The sequence below is a fragment of the Dermacentor andersoni genome, chromosome 5 (genome assembly GCF_023375885.2).
Source record: "Dermacentor andersoni chromosome 5, qqDerAnde1_hic_scaffold, whole genome shotgun sequence".
In the NCBI taxonomy this organism is placed as follows: domain Eukaryota; kingdom Metazoa; phylum Arthropoda; class Arachnida; order Ixodida; family Ixodidae; genus Dermacentor; species Dermacentor andersoni.
In genome coordinates, this window is record NC_092818.1 from 173,395,909 (window position 1) to 173,410,739 (window position 14,831).

The 14,831-nt window shown below is 44.8% G+C and overlaps 1 long non-coding RNA gene across 1 annotated transcript; it reads right to left on the bottom strand.

Moving 5' to 3' along the window:
• Positions 1–1,520: 1,520 nt before the first annotated feature.
• LOC129385153 (uncharacterized) lies at positions 1,521–14,549 on the bottom strand. The gene is made up of 2 exons (XR_008612741.1): positions 14,463–14,549; positions 1,521–2,078 (listed from the first exon to the last, which is right to left on the bottom strand). It is a non-coding gene; the product is annotated as an uncharacterized lncRNA (long non-coding RNA).
• Between the last annotated feature and the right edge of the window lie 282 nt (positions 14,550–14,831).

A 14,831-nucleotide genomic window follows, 5' to 3' on the forward strand; every position in this document is an offset into this window, starting at 1 on the left:
CGGCAGAAGTTCTGGGGAAACGCGGTGATCCCGACAGGTACACAGCAGTGCTTTTATGGATGGCTGTTTACCGAAATGATGTCTTCTGCGTTATTCAAATAGTTACTGCTTGAAACGTGTCCAAGTTGTTCTGCTTAGCTGTGCGTCTTATTGTTTCTTCCGTTTTCTTGAAATCGATCTCAGTCCTCTTCATCCTGCCCTCCAGGTAAATGTCTAGATTGTGGGAGGCCAACTCTTATATGTGTTAGTGTCACTCACAGATTTCCGAGCACGGTGAACTAAGCACAGCGCAGGAACAGAAACTCTCTTACCTAACAAAAAAAACTAAACACGGAAGGTGGGCAGTACAGCCGGCGGACATGAGCCTCCGGTCAGGCACACGCACTACCGGAAGTCGGTGTCCAGAGCATACATAGCCTGTGCGTTACGCGTTTAATAAGATATCCCTCCTGTTGTTGGAAGAGGAGCACACGACCCACATCTGGCGCAGACGGCAAAGGATGTTCAGGTCGCACGCGCGCCGGTTTGTTTACCTCGACGCTCAGGAGAGGCGGAAGTGCGGACAGACGGAATAAAACAGAAACAAATATCAATGCACTACGCGGCACAAGCCATACGGGAAACCATGCGCGCACGATGATATGCGTAACAGCTGTGTCCGCACTAACGTTGGGATTACGAATATTGCTGAACATGCAGCTGTTGTTGCTTTGTAGCGTTTTGGTCTTTAGATCACCTTATTACTGAAGGAGCAGATGGTGGGAATCTTGATAGAAGTTGGGCAGTGCTGAAAGAGTTAACTGCTATAAACTATCTAGGGAAAGCTATAAGGCTATATGATCCCTACTTTCTCTCTTTTTTTGTGTTTTTGAGGCGTAGTGGCATAGTGTCTGCGTATATCGACGAAAAAGATGTCAAAAGCGAATACTCAAGTTTTCGAAGAATGATCGTCAATGGAATATTGTCAAGTGTGTTTCTTTTATGATTGTGTGTCACTTCTGCATCACCATCATGTTAGCGCCCTTAGTTTCTCATGTGCTGGTGATGTCAGATGGCGTACGTGGATCAAACTGTGGCGCTGTTTCTAAACAGATAGGTGCGTCTATCATTAGGATACATGCAAGCTCAGAGATGTTTGCGGTATGCGCTAGAATAACCCTGATCGTCAGCGTTGCGTCCGCAAAGTCTTGCGGCGTCGCAATAAAGGACGGGCTGATGAGTGGTGCGGGCTTCCGACGACCGCGCTTGCTGCCATCGCGGGCGAAATTTTTAAGGGCATGAGTTAGCACAATAAAGTTGTCACGTTTATCTCCTCGGTTTCGCTTTCTCGCTTGGCTGCGCGTCCGCCTGCCGGATTTCACCATCACGTTTACGTGACAAGCTAATCAAACATAACTTTGCAACAATTTTCGCAGACTATGGGCTCTACAACGGAAAACTATTCCAATCTGAATTTACTTCAATCTTCTGAAGTCAAATTTACGTAACTGCAGACATAAGCATCAGGCTGGCCCTTGGCGTTGTTTGAACCCCCAAATCAAGCGCTCTCCTCGTTTATTAGTGTCAGATGAGATGAGGGCAGAGGACAAATGCAAAATAAAAAGAAATCCCAGTATTGATGAGACGACGTGCGTGAGACATAGCTAAGACAGCAAATCAATTGACTCAAAATATAAAAACAAGACGTCTAGAGCTTTGCGCAGTGTTGAAGGGCAAGGCCAGGGACCTAGAATCCGTTTTAATGCTACGTGGCCTTGGTCGTTCATTTTTTACCGATGAGGGTAGTCTCTGTAAGCTGGGCACGCAAGCAAGATGTGCTCTAGATATTCCATGGCGCCGCAGTTGTCACAACATTGATTTGTTGTCTCGACACTGCGAAAAAGAAGATTGTTCGTGTAGGCAGTCTTCTGTCAAAGCCGGTGATAGAGGATCTCCAGACGCCGTGGTAGACATTGTGGTAGCCTTGATTGGAGTTCTGCGTCGATGTTGAACGAAATCATCACACTGCCTGAACCCTCTTCCTTTTTTTTCTTCTGTCCACCTTCTTCTAGGGCCTTTTTTCTCCTTCGTCCCATTCCCTGCAGAAGAGCATGTAGGCGAAAATACGCTGGATAAACATTCTCCATTTTCAATAAAGAGCTTTCGTTTTCTCTTTCTCTGTCCTCGTTTATAGGAGGTCACTTTCGTTTGATTTCAAAGCGAATTGCATTGCCTACTTGCACTGGCTTTTCTTATCTATCTTTATGACGAGAGGCGAGGAGCACAAAGAATTGGAGAGGGTTTCGGGGGGTAGGTGTGATAGTAGATAATTGGATGAGGAGCGTAGTGCCGGCATCTGGAATTAACCCCCTTTCCTTGTTTGGCTTGCGGTGGCAGATCGAAAATCACGGTGGCGTGCAACAGAAAGTTCCGAATGCCGCTAACACGGATCCACAGCGAAGGAGACTTGTCAGAGCGATGTCCTATACCTGATTTAAGGGCTCGACAACGTTATACTGTCAGGTAAAAACTTTTACTATATACAAATAAATTTGTATATTTATTAAATTTTGTAAATTTTTTCTCTGCAGAGACCACTTAGTAGATAGAAATGAGATTTTCATTTATCGTGGTTGACTGATGGCGACGATTATTCGTGCTAACACGACGAAAGATAGATAAAGAGCCAATGCTTTATCTCAACCGAAATGTTCTCACTCTCCCTTTCCCCTTCGAGCTTGGCTCTTTCAGGCAACGTTCCATTTCTACATGATAGTAAGTACACGCTGCACCTTTTCATGCAGGTAACGTAACAAGGCCGTGGTTAGAACTGCCCTTTTCAAGCACGACACCACCAGCATCATCACACTCACCAGAGTATGCGAGCACTGCCTTCTCCACACTGCTCAATGCAACATGACATTCGGTCTTAAGACAAATGCAAAGGATGATGCGAATGCCCTGTGTTATTGTTAACAGAGGCATCCGCTGCTGTTCCCTACTAGCAACTCGGTTCCGGCCAATGGGTACACTGCTAATATCGTTTTACTTAGGTTGCATGTAGAAGCGGTAAATACTCTCAAACATTTTTTATCACATAAATAAAGCAGCATTCCACAAAAAAGTCACGAATTTATAGAACGGCGTTCGACCTACTTACTAGCATAATTTTTTGTACGTTTACTTTTTAAGCACCCGTATTAACATATGTAGCTGTGTTCCAGCGAAACGCCTTTTGGTACAGCTGGAACGGTGTTCCACATATGTTTATATAATAATTTGGAACATTTTTTTCAGATCTCCATCTGGAACCATGTTTAAGTATGCGGGATGTCATTCATAAATTTAATGACATATGTAACGTAGTTCCATATATTCTGCGAATTTACGTAGCACGCCGATATATAGCAAAAAAAAAAAAGTTCGAAATACATAATTTCGCAGCAGTCAATGATAAGCAGTATTCATATTACTAAGTACCTCAAAGAATCTGCGACCCGAATATACAGATCGGACAGGCTGGCAGTAAATCGCGCCTCGCTTTTATGTGAAACGCTCTCCATAACATGACTAGCATTAATCAGTTACTTGTCATATATGAATGATAGAGAGAGAAAGAGATAAAGAGAAGAAGGAGAGGGAGGTCAACCAAACGCCATTTTCCGATATGCTGCTTGCACGGTAGCAAATAATTAGGATAAAATGAAGGTGCATAGCGCTAGTGAACAAATGTACGAAGTGAAAACAAAGTTGAGAAATGTGAAATCGGAATCGCGAGGTAAAGCATGTTCATTTGATGTCCCTTCTTCTTTCGCGCGTGTGTATTTGTGTCCAATATTACTCCCTTGCACCAACGGTTTGGTTGAGTTGTATACTTGCTATATCGAAAGTGTTGTTGTTGTCATAGTCGCTTTGTTAACAAACGTCAATTCACATCAATATAAGGAGGCCAGTTCAACGAAGTGTTTCTATAAACCGTAGTGAGCCGGGTGCAGGAGCGCACCTTTTGAGGAGAATGGTTTGGTACCTTCCGTCAGCACGGACGCATGCCGGCCATGTCTAAACAGCCTCGTTTCCGCCTTTGCAAAGGATAGGAATGGCGCTTTCATAGTAAAAACTGTAAGCGTTGTTTACAGTACTACGGTACCCATTTTATATTGAACGAGACCACGAACGACACACAATATCCTGCTGAACTTATAGTGATGAAACAGCTAGAGAAATGAAACACGTGCATAAACAAGCCTGTCATTCACAGCACATGCACCCTTGATGGGAGTGCGTGCAGGTGAACACTAAAAACAACAATGACTCGCTTCACCTAAATTGGGTTGGATTGCGTACGTAAAGTTGTGGTTTCTGAACTTTCTGTTCTTCCGCCTATGTTGCCGCGCGTTTACTACTACTTTCTAATAACTTATATTACTCTCTATGAGCTGGGTATGACCTTGAGCCTTGTTCAATATGAGATGAACAGACAAAGAAAGCGCCAAAAAATAATAAAGTAGGTACGTATTCATCCTGAAATTTGTAAAGCGCTCACAAAAAAGAAATGATCGGTTTATAGGCACACCACAGATTCAAATGCATAGCTCAACGACGCTCTCTCTCGTATTTATTATGGTAGCTCCTTGGTTTTATTTTGTAATCTTTAGCCTGACTACCACGAGAACAGATCTGCAGAAATGAACATCATTAAGCTCAGTCAATTATGCTATCAATGAGGTGCAGTGATAATATCACGATATCAAAGATAAAAGGCATGCCGATGGTTGTTACCCGTGACTTTGCCATCGACGTTTCCTACCTATAAACAAACGGTTCTCTGCATTCATGAAGAAGGCAATGGCCCTCGACCTCATAAAGTAGGACACTATACCAACAGCAACCACAACGAGTGCAGTAGCTCATGTGTTCGCAAGGGAAGTTTACACACCGATGATGAGGGGCCACGTCTGCTACTTCAGTCGTCATAGAATGCTACTTATTCTTCTCAACGCTACATGACTATGGGCTAGCGTATCTCAACATAGAAGTGCCAAACTCACAGCATAAGCAGGTAAACATTTTAATGAAGGACGTCTCAATGCAACAACTATGTCGAATCTGAAGTATTGTCACTGAAAAAGAACACATGTGTCTGAAATACATAAACCCTGGCCGTTATGCCATATCTTAGGCAGATCTCACTTTGCGTGGGATTTGAATAATAAACTACCGAGCAATATTTATTCTTGCACGTTGTGCGGGCAGATGCTTCGCATTAACCTAGACTCTCGTATTACCAGGGTTCTATGAATTCTATCGTGTATTTCATCTCTAAAGTAAAGAAGCTTTCACCAGCATGAGCGTTGCAACGAAACAGAAGGAGAAAGAAAAGAAAGAAAGAAAGAAAGAAAGAAATGTCATTGGGCTACTTCGATCATTTCCTTCCTGACCGGCTTTCTACACCCCGTGCTTATACCAGTAAGTGTACGCCGCAAACTTTTCTTAACCTTCTTTTTGAAAGCGATATCCCTTGTAAGGCGGGTGGTCGTGCGCGGAAAAGCTGAGGCACGTACTTTCGGAACACATTACGGAAGAAAACAAGCTCACGCACGAAACGAAAATTGAATGCATGCGACAGAGAGATCAGCGTCGGGAAAAATAAAGAAAAGGGTGCTTGGAGAGCTGGGGATTGCGTAAAGTCGAAAAGGAGCAGGTTTACGAAAGGAACGAGCCCAAAAAGCGACAAGCCATCGGACGTACGACTATAGCAACAACAAAACTGGTAGAGTTCCGACTCACCATAGCCTGAATACAAAGGCACGTTGTTTAGGCACCGCCGGCGCCGTCACGTTGTCACACCACAAGCCTTTTCTTTTACTCGTTGCAGCACAGCCTTCGCACATTGTTCAGGCTGAGTATTCCCCGGTTCCGCGTTCGTCTGTACGCATCAAAGGACTAGAAAAGGCGCCGTGCAGGATGCGAGGAACGTTCCGCACGTCTTTTGTCACTGGCTGCTGTCGTGTCGAGTCACAAAAGAATGAATCAGACTTCGCTCTGCTTCAACTTTGTATCATGTCGACATTTCCTTGCTATCCTGTCCGAGAACGTGAGAGGAATTGTACGAGTAACCTGACACGTTGGTCATCATGACACACGTGGCACGACAACGGCACCGTCTCGTACAAGGGGGACTGGTCGGTGTAGCATGTGTACGGGAGCACGCTGGGCTCCAGGCAATGTTTTACGAGACTGCAACAAGACCAACCTAACACGTTCATCACAACGTGAACCATTGGGGGTTTTCGACGGGAAAATTGAGACTGCACGAGTAAGGATTGTCGGTACGTGCTTGATGTAGTTTTGAAATTGGATGCAAAAAAGTGAAATGACACATGCTCCAGGTTCAAACCAAGCTATGATGGGTGGATTCGACCTGTGGGTGGCATAGAAGACCGTCACGCAGCCATGAAGCCAATCCCAGATTTTTTCCAGTGAATCTGGCTATTACGACGGTTGTAAATCTTGCTTCTCGCGGCTCGCCCTCCACATCCGAAACACTTTCATTCCTTTCCCATTCCTGATTAGGTCAAAGAGCCTCCCCTCAAATAATAAAACAGTTCTTCAATTATTCACTTCAGGTTGGTAAGTAGCACTTATATGCTGTTGCGTAAGAAGAAAATAATTATTCATGCTAGTCGTTCTTCAGTAAGGTGTATTACTTATGCATAACTGTTACAGAGCTAACGACTTTTCTGCAGGAAAATTACGTGGAAGCACTATTCGTATGTTTGTGACTTGCGTTGATCTTCGCAGTATTTCTCAATATGTTTTTGCTTGCTCCCTAGTTTTTTAATTCTCCAACGAGTAGTGCATAGGGAAATTTCGAATAACTGCCTGTAATGAAGCCTATCATTTTTGATAAATTTAAACATAGTTGCGGGGGATGCATGTAGAGGGAGGCTTCGGATAATGGCAATGGCGGTAAAATGACTTTTTATCGGTCTAATTAATTCTTATGACGATAAAATACCTTTTTATCAGTCTAATTCATTTTTTATGCAACAAGAAATGGAATACGTAAAGAAGGTAAATAATCAGCAGCATTTGCCGTATTGCATGTGTCTGTGTTTTCAGATTTGACGAGGTCATTTGCGCTGTTATATTGTTGTCTCGAAAGGAATACTCGGCAAATCTATAAGTCGGGCCAAGGTGTAAAGCGGGAAATTATTTTTTTTTTTCGTTTATATTTGAAGAGCTTCAGTAACGCTGTTGTATTCTGAACCAATAAATGTGTGAGTACTGCTGCGGCAGTGCTGTCGAGGAGGCCACTGTACATTGTGGATCGGGCATAACAATCTGTGACCGTGGAGCCCAGTACTGCGAAATTAAGTGAACCATAATTTTGAAAGAACGCTTATTCCATGTAATTTGATTTAGTACTCCTCTTTATTGCTCCTTTAGAAACTGCGGTCTATTCCACTCAAAAATGAGGCACGGGCGTACAAATAAGTGAAGCTTTGTTGCAGCGCCAGTTCTAGAAAGCGAGATGGATAGATGCCGGCCTCCTACATTTGCTAAACAAGCCAACTCACCTGCGCGTTCATTGCCTATAACGCTGTAGTGACTTGGTATGGTATGATATGGTATAGTAAACCTTTATTGAGGTCCTGCAGATCGTGATTCATCACGAAGCGGGCCACTCCCACGTGGGAACCGGAAGGCCAAGCCTCTCGGCCGCATCGCGGGCATGCTGGACTGGTCAACCAGAAGTGAGTTGGTCAGCACGAAGAGTGCTGCGGAGAACCGCCTACCATCTGGCCGAGCTGTTATCGATGATAGATCGTGACCGGGAACACCGCCAGGGCACGTGTTTTAAAGTGGCCATTTCTCCACAATCGCGGCAAGTATCATCGGTGTAAGTATCCAGATAGATTGTATGTAAGAGCGATGGATTGGGATACGTCTTCGTTTGTAGTAGACGGAGCGTTAGTGCTTGAGCACTATTGAGCAGCGGATGAGGAACGAAGTAGATAGTAGTGTTTAGTAATCATGTTGTAGGTGGAGGGCGCTTCCGATTGGTTGGGTTTAGCGCGGTGGGCAAGTCCGCGCGCAGCCCCGTGGGCCTACTCGTTGAGGTTGGGAGGAGCACCCTCAATCCGACTCTAATGTGCGGGAAACCAATAAATGAAGTGGTGCGTGATTTCCTTAGTAGCCACTGAAAAATTAGTTGAGGTCCTTTCTCAGTCAGGCGCTCTACATTGGCTAAACAAGCAGATTCGTCTGGATGTTTATTGCCAATAATGCCTCAGCGACTTGGTAGCCACTGTGAAATTACTTGAGGTCGTATCTCAGCCAAGCGGTCCATGATTTCTGCGATGTCAATCAACAGCTACTCATGCACACTGCCGACGCTTCAAGACTGACAATAAGCATGGCGGTGCCGCCTTCTAGTCGCAGAAAATCGTCGGTTTGTGCGACTCTTCGTTGTGAATAGAAGGCTGTGCAACATCAAGGGTTTCAAGTTTTGTTGTCGTTCATGTTGTGAAGTGAAAGTTCTCAACTTAATGTTGCTGAAAAGAGGAAACCTGCAGCAGAGCTGTTCAGCAGGACAGAGCCCGCGGAGCTTCTGGGCCTGCCGAATGGAACGAAAAAGCAGAATAAATAATATCAGCATTGTGCTCGTGGACTGCCCCCGCTTCTTCCCACAATGAATTCGAAAAGGTCACAGCTACGTTTTACAGCGAAGCTGCCTATGGCTAGTACCTGGCAGACCGCGTCCGCGCGAAGACGAACAATTTTTCATACGTGGGCCGATCTCGAAGATAGTGCAATACCGGGCCGACCCGCGGTGGCGGTGAAGCGGACATTAAGCACTCCCAATACGTGACCCGATCCCGAAGGTAGTGCAATACCGGCCCGACCCGCGGTGGAGGTGCAGTTCGCCATTAAGGGGCCACATGGGCAGCTTCGCTGGTCATCCTTCTTCCCAGGGTGGAAGGACGCTGCTTTTCATGAGAGTATATGTGGAATTTTAGGTGCCAATTGAATTACTTTTGACAATTGAATCGCGGCAATGACTTGCCTGCACTCACTACCAAGACGGTAGTGTTAAAATGAAGCCTCGTATTTATGGAAACGAATGCGCCATCATTTCCCGAACTCATTCAGCTGCCCTATTAAGTTCGAGGGGAGCCACCAATAATGGACGTAACTAATTATCCGCCATTTGCTCAAGAAACGAGGTTGAGTACGCAGAAAAGCGTTGCCAGCCGACTATCGAGCGCGAGTAGTTGAGCTACATTAGCTTGGCCTTTCGGCCGGCTAAAGCTGCAGCATCCAGGATAGCGGGATTGGAGCACATAGCATCAGCCTCTATATGCGCGGCTGTGTACTCGGTGCAATACGTCTGAGAAGTGTCAGATGAAGTGAAAGCTGTCCGATCGTCGAAATACCAACTATACGGTATTATTGAGCGACATACAATTTGTCTTGAAGATGAGGATGCGTTGGCGCACGTGGAAGGGAACACATAACTAGAAAATTGCGTAAAGTGCATTTAAAATTGGGAGAGATTGGGTTTGTGACTCTTCTTTACGTCCCGCCTTTTCGAAGTGTTCAAAGAATGAACGTACAGTACATGTCATTCAGAATAAAAGGAGGCGTCAAGTGGTATTTTGTAGAATTATTTTTTTACATGAAACTGGTGAAAACACTTATTGCGCTTAGGAGTGAGAACACTTGTTCACTGGGACACTTGTTCTGCGAAATCAGGCGGCTATTCTGTAAGTGTCCACCTAGTGGACATATCCATTTCGTTTGCTGCTGAAGTGGTGGTTGGCTGATGGCGCCTGCCTCAGTCTGACACGTACGACATCTCCGTCAATCAGAACTTCAGCAGTGGAAGAAATGGACATGTCTACTTTATGGAAACTTCCAGCATACCCCGTAGGGTGCAGAAACTATCGGTAAAAGAAACCAACTCTTTAGTTTAGCAGAGACAGAAACAGAGAAACATATATCACATGTGGTGCCAGGTTGTCTCGTTTAACATCAATAATAGTTTACTATTATTGATGTTAAACGTAATAGACGTTAAACGTAATGTTAAACCAAATAGAGATGTGGGCGGTGGCATAACTTTCAGAAACATCTCAACTTTTCCTTTATTGCAAGAGCCTTATATGCCGCGTTAAACGAATATCTATCGGTGTCGGGGTGACAGAAAGGTAGTACCAAGACTGGCGGACGGCACAAACAGTTAAAAGAACGTCAAAAAATGCTCGGATTGACGTCACAACTTTCAGGGACGTTTCTGGAAGCAAAGTAAATAATGGTTTTGGAAATAAATTTTGGTAGGTTCGGTCAGGGTGGGAATCGAGCGTAGTGAGTGTAGCCTCTGGGGTGCGAGACGAGCACGCTTCGTCGACGCCCCCGCGCCTACACCAGTTTGGTTGACTAAAGTTGTGCCTAGTGCGTGCGTGATTGCACACGTCATGACTGAGCCATGGGTGCATAAAATAAAAAGCATTATAGTCCAACTTAACGCCACTGAACGGTCCTTCGAGTTCTGAACTCCTCGCGGGCAAGCGAGCGCGTTGATACTCGGCGCATTTCGAGTTGGCCTTGCCGAAGCACTGTTAGACCGCAGGCGTGGGCTTGCGCGGACAACGAACGTGCGGAAACGAACATTTCACCAAAGCAACTCTAATGCTTTCGTAATCTTACACGTAAACAGCCTTAAGTGGCTCTGCCGAATATGTTTCTTTTCTTCCATAAAACAAGGCGAGGGAAAGGCAAAGCTGTTGTAAACCATTTTCCCGAAGAATGTGCCGCAGCATACTGATGCCAGCTGTTTCACTTACGATGTTTCCAAACGCACTTAATGTCAATACGTAAATTTCAGGCTAGAAGTTTCTAGCCCATTCGTGTAAATGCAATTAGTGTTGTTAATTACCTTACAATGTACAATGACCAAGAAAGTGACGAGATTATGTGGATGCTTATAGGAGGTTAGGACTTATATGGGGTTATCATTAAGGTAATAGTTCGGCGGAGGAATATTGCTGCGAGTTACGCGCAAACATTTATATTTACTTAAGTTGCATTAACCACACGTCACACCAGTTAGAGATAACGCTTATATTGTCTTGTAAGAATTTTTTATCAGATTTGTCTGAGATTTCACGGAGGATAACATAATAAACTGTGAAAAGGTTATATTAGAAAAAAAAAAAACATCACTGGGTAAATCGTTAATGTAAATTAAGAAAAGAAAGGGGCCTATAACTAATCCTTGGGGCACACAAGAGTCTACGGGATTAAATGAGGACATATGATTAATTGGCACAACAGACAGGGACCGATTAAGGAGAAAATGTTCAAGCCACACAAACAAGTTAGGATCAAGATTAACTTTACTAAGTTTAAATAGAAGCAATTTATGACACACTTTGTCGAAGGCCTTGGCGAAATCAATGAAAACGCAGTTTGCGAATGAACCTTTGCCGAGAATGCAGTTCGCACTGATCAGCGTGAACTGTCTAATGCGCAGAAGCGCGGATGTGGCCTACAAGGCGAAGTTGATTTATGGATGGCTCATACATGGAACTCTAAGGAGCTCATGAGTGCAGGTACAAGAAAGCGTTCACAGATTATTATTGAAGAAGACTAGCCCCAGCCTTTCACAAAGGTCCAAAGGTTTGTTCGCTTGCGTCGCAGGACACCATGTGCTTCTATACGCGTTGGTGCTGTGCTCGCCAACATAATTGTACGTATGCAGTTTAGAGAAGCCACCCCTCCACTCAGCTTAGTAAAATAATCTACATTGGACATGAATGACTCATAGGAAGCATATCCGTTTTTCTTTCGGAGCTATACCTTATTCGAGCAATCTAACGAAGTAGAAATTCTCCGGGGCTCCAGTGAGGTAACTGGAAATTGCTGAGCAGAAAATGTAGCATGTTGCAGGCATGAATCAAACACTTTATTTCATGCGCACTCGTCACTAAAATATATTGCGCCTTAAAATTGGCGTATAGCTTCATCCGACTTTCTTTTCAGCAAAACGCGACAATTTTCTCTGCGTGAAACGAACAATTCTTGCCAAGTTTACAAACAAGCATTTTAAATGTTCTTGCTTTAACTATCGAGAAAACGCATACAGAACGCTCTTTACCTGTTTCTACAGTTCTTCACTTCGAAAATTGAGGGTGTAAGTTGAGAAATGAAAGTAAGAATAAAAGTAAAGAAAACATCAATTTAAGTCTGAATAATGTGTGAAAAAACTTCCACAACCGAAATAGCTGACTCTGGCGCAGAACGGAAACTTAAGTTGTACTTTCGCTGTGGCTGAGACAGGCACGCACTAACTTAACCACATGAGGTAGACAAAAGAGTACAGCTCGCAATAATAGTACACAGCGTGCAAATTACTTTATGTGCGTGAGCTCTCGGCAATACGACCTACTAGTGTGGAACGCTAACGACGTTTGCATGTTTTATTCTTCTTTGTTGCACAGGAACTTCGTAAATGGCCACTGGCAGTGTGCAACCATTAGAGCCACTAGGCATGGCAAGCATCTCGGCGTGAATCGCAAAGCTCCTAATGAGGTGCGACCAAGCGCTTGCTCGTTAACGTCGCTTTAGCCACGCGTTAGCATATGGGGCACCCACTTGGCCAGGCCGCAGGGGGGTCCTGACGCCAACTTGTCAGTATGGTTAGAAAGACGCTGTCATGGTTGCGGCAGATGAAAAAATAAAAGAAGACTGAGTGCAGTGAACGTTCCAGAAATAGGTTATGCAGAAATATGCTTCAGAGTATAAGAATACATGAGCAACAGACAAGATAAGCAGGAAGACTGCCAGTACGGGTGCGATATTAGTAATGTGCATTAAAGAATGGTAAGAGAGTCACTTTTTGTGTCAGCATTATCAATATTCAGGTGAAATATGAAAAACAAAGAAAAAATGTACTAGAAAATAGTTATGAGAAGGGGCGCTCAGCCGATTACGACGGCAGGATACCAGTGGACGTGTCCTTTTAGTGTGAAGGTGCAGGATAAGACACAGAGAGAAAAAGAAGGCAGCTGGGAAGTTAACCAGGACGGAAAATCCTGTTTTCTACACTACAGTGGCTAAAAAGGGAGGAGGAGGTAGGGCAAAATGATAGTAGAGACAGAGAGAGACGGGGAGCACAGACACAGTATCACCGCACACTGTCACAACACGGGATCATGTGCAGCACAAGGAACAGCACTCAAGGTTAAAGCTATTTGTGCAGCTTTGTCGGTATAAAATGAAGCAGCGCCTACGTCGCCGTTAGCTGAGAAGGGTCAACATGCTGGCAACCTGAGGTCGTTTGCTCTGACAATGCATGGTGTTTCATCGAAGTGAGCTGGCGCAGTTGCGAGCGATTGTCTCTGCACAGTGTCGTGAAGACAGTCAGACAATACGTGTTGAAGGGTCTCCTCGCGACCATAGCAATCTCACGTAGCGTTGTCCGCCATTCCGGTGTTAGAAGCACAGTATCCCGTAAAGGCAACTTCAAGCCATAGCCGACAAAGCAGGGTGGCCTCATGTCGACAGTCCAGTTGAGATGCGAAGACAGCCGGTTGTTTTGAAAACTTGGTCTCTTCCACGTGGTACAAAACGCGTTGTCAGGTGCGAACACTGGAAGCTTACCAGTAGCAACTGATCTTGATAACAGCACCGGTTATTCTTTTCTGTCTTCATGAGCTGGTCGAGCAATGTTATTGGCCTGCACGTTACCTGGGACGCAGCTGTGAATTGGAAGCAACTGAAATTGACTGTGGTGTAGTTTCTCGGCCAAGATATATGGATAAGTTTCTAATCGGAGAAAAGCAGTTGTCCGTGTGCGACGCGCCTCAGGGCTGATAGTGAAGTCTGCATTGCTGCCTTAGAGTCGCTGAATACCGACGACCTTTGAGATTGCCCTTCGCTGACAAGACAAAGTGCAACGTGAAGAGCTGCAAGTTCCGTAGCCGTTGATGCCATCTGGTGGCACGTCTTGAAACGCCCGGTAGTGGCTCTATATGACGGTTTTGGCGAGCGCGGGAGAGTTACTGAGCTATCAGCATAAAATGGCACTTGGTCAGCATCGTACTCCTCGTGTAAGAGAGCAGACATAGTTGTTGAAGAGCAGGAGATTGCAGGTCAGACCTTTTTTTCTAATTCTTCGTACAGTGGTGTGCGCTCCTGGTCGAACGTAACACCAATAATATTAGGGCAGAAACTCCCCATTGGGGAATTGTGATATAGTGCGTCGCATTTTTTGTAATCATTATTCATGAAGCCTCTACCCTACCTTTGAAGTCCAGACTGCCAAGTTTTAGGAGATAAGGAACTCCAAAGAATACCACGACTACTATGGCGATATCCCCAGTAAACTCTTTTTTACGACTTATCTTGTGTTTGGTAAACAAGACAAATACTGCAATGCTTTTTCTCTCGCATAATTTATCCGCCGACGCGCTTACCTGCATTCAAGCACGTCCTCTTCAAAAGTTCTCCCTGTTGCTGAAGACGCAATTCTCTGGTTGCTTGCATTTTCCACGCGTTCCTTGCCCGCGCAAGCTCTCGCCTGTGTTCTAACTGCACCTCGGCAACGTGAAATCGAAACGCACCAAACGTCTTACCGCCTTACATAGAATCAACACAGATTATATAGCTTACAAACGTCTTACATAGATTCACTCTTACGTTATCATTACTTTGGCGTTGCCTCATGGGAGGGGGGGGGGGGGGAAAGGAGTCACGTTGTCCCACTACCGGGGTCTTCTTGCACTTGTTTATCGTTGAGTTATAGAAAAATAACGCTTTGTGCTGTAATATTATCCCACACTTTA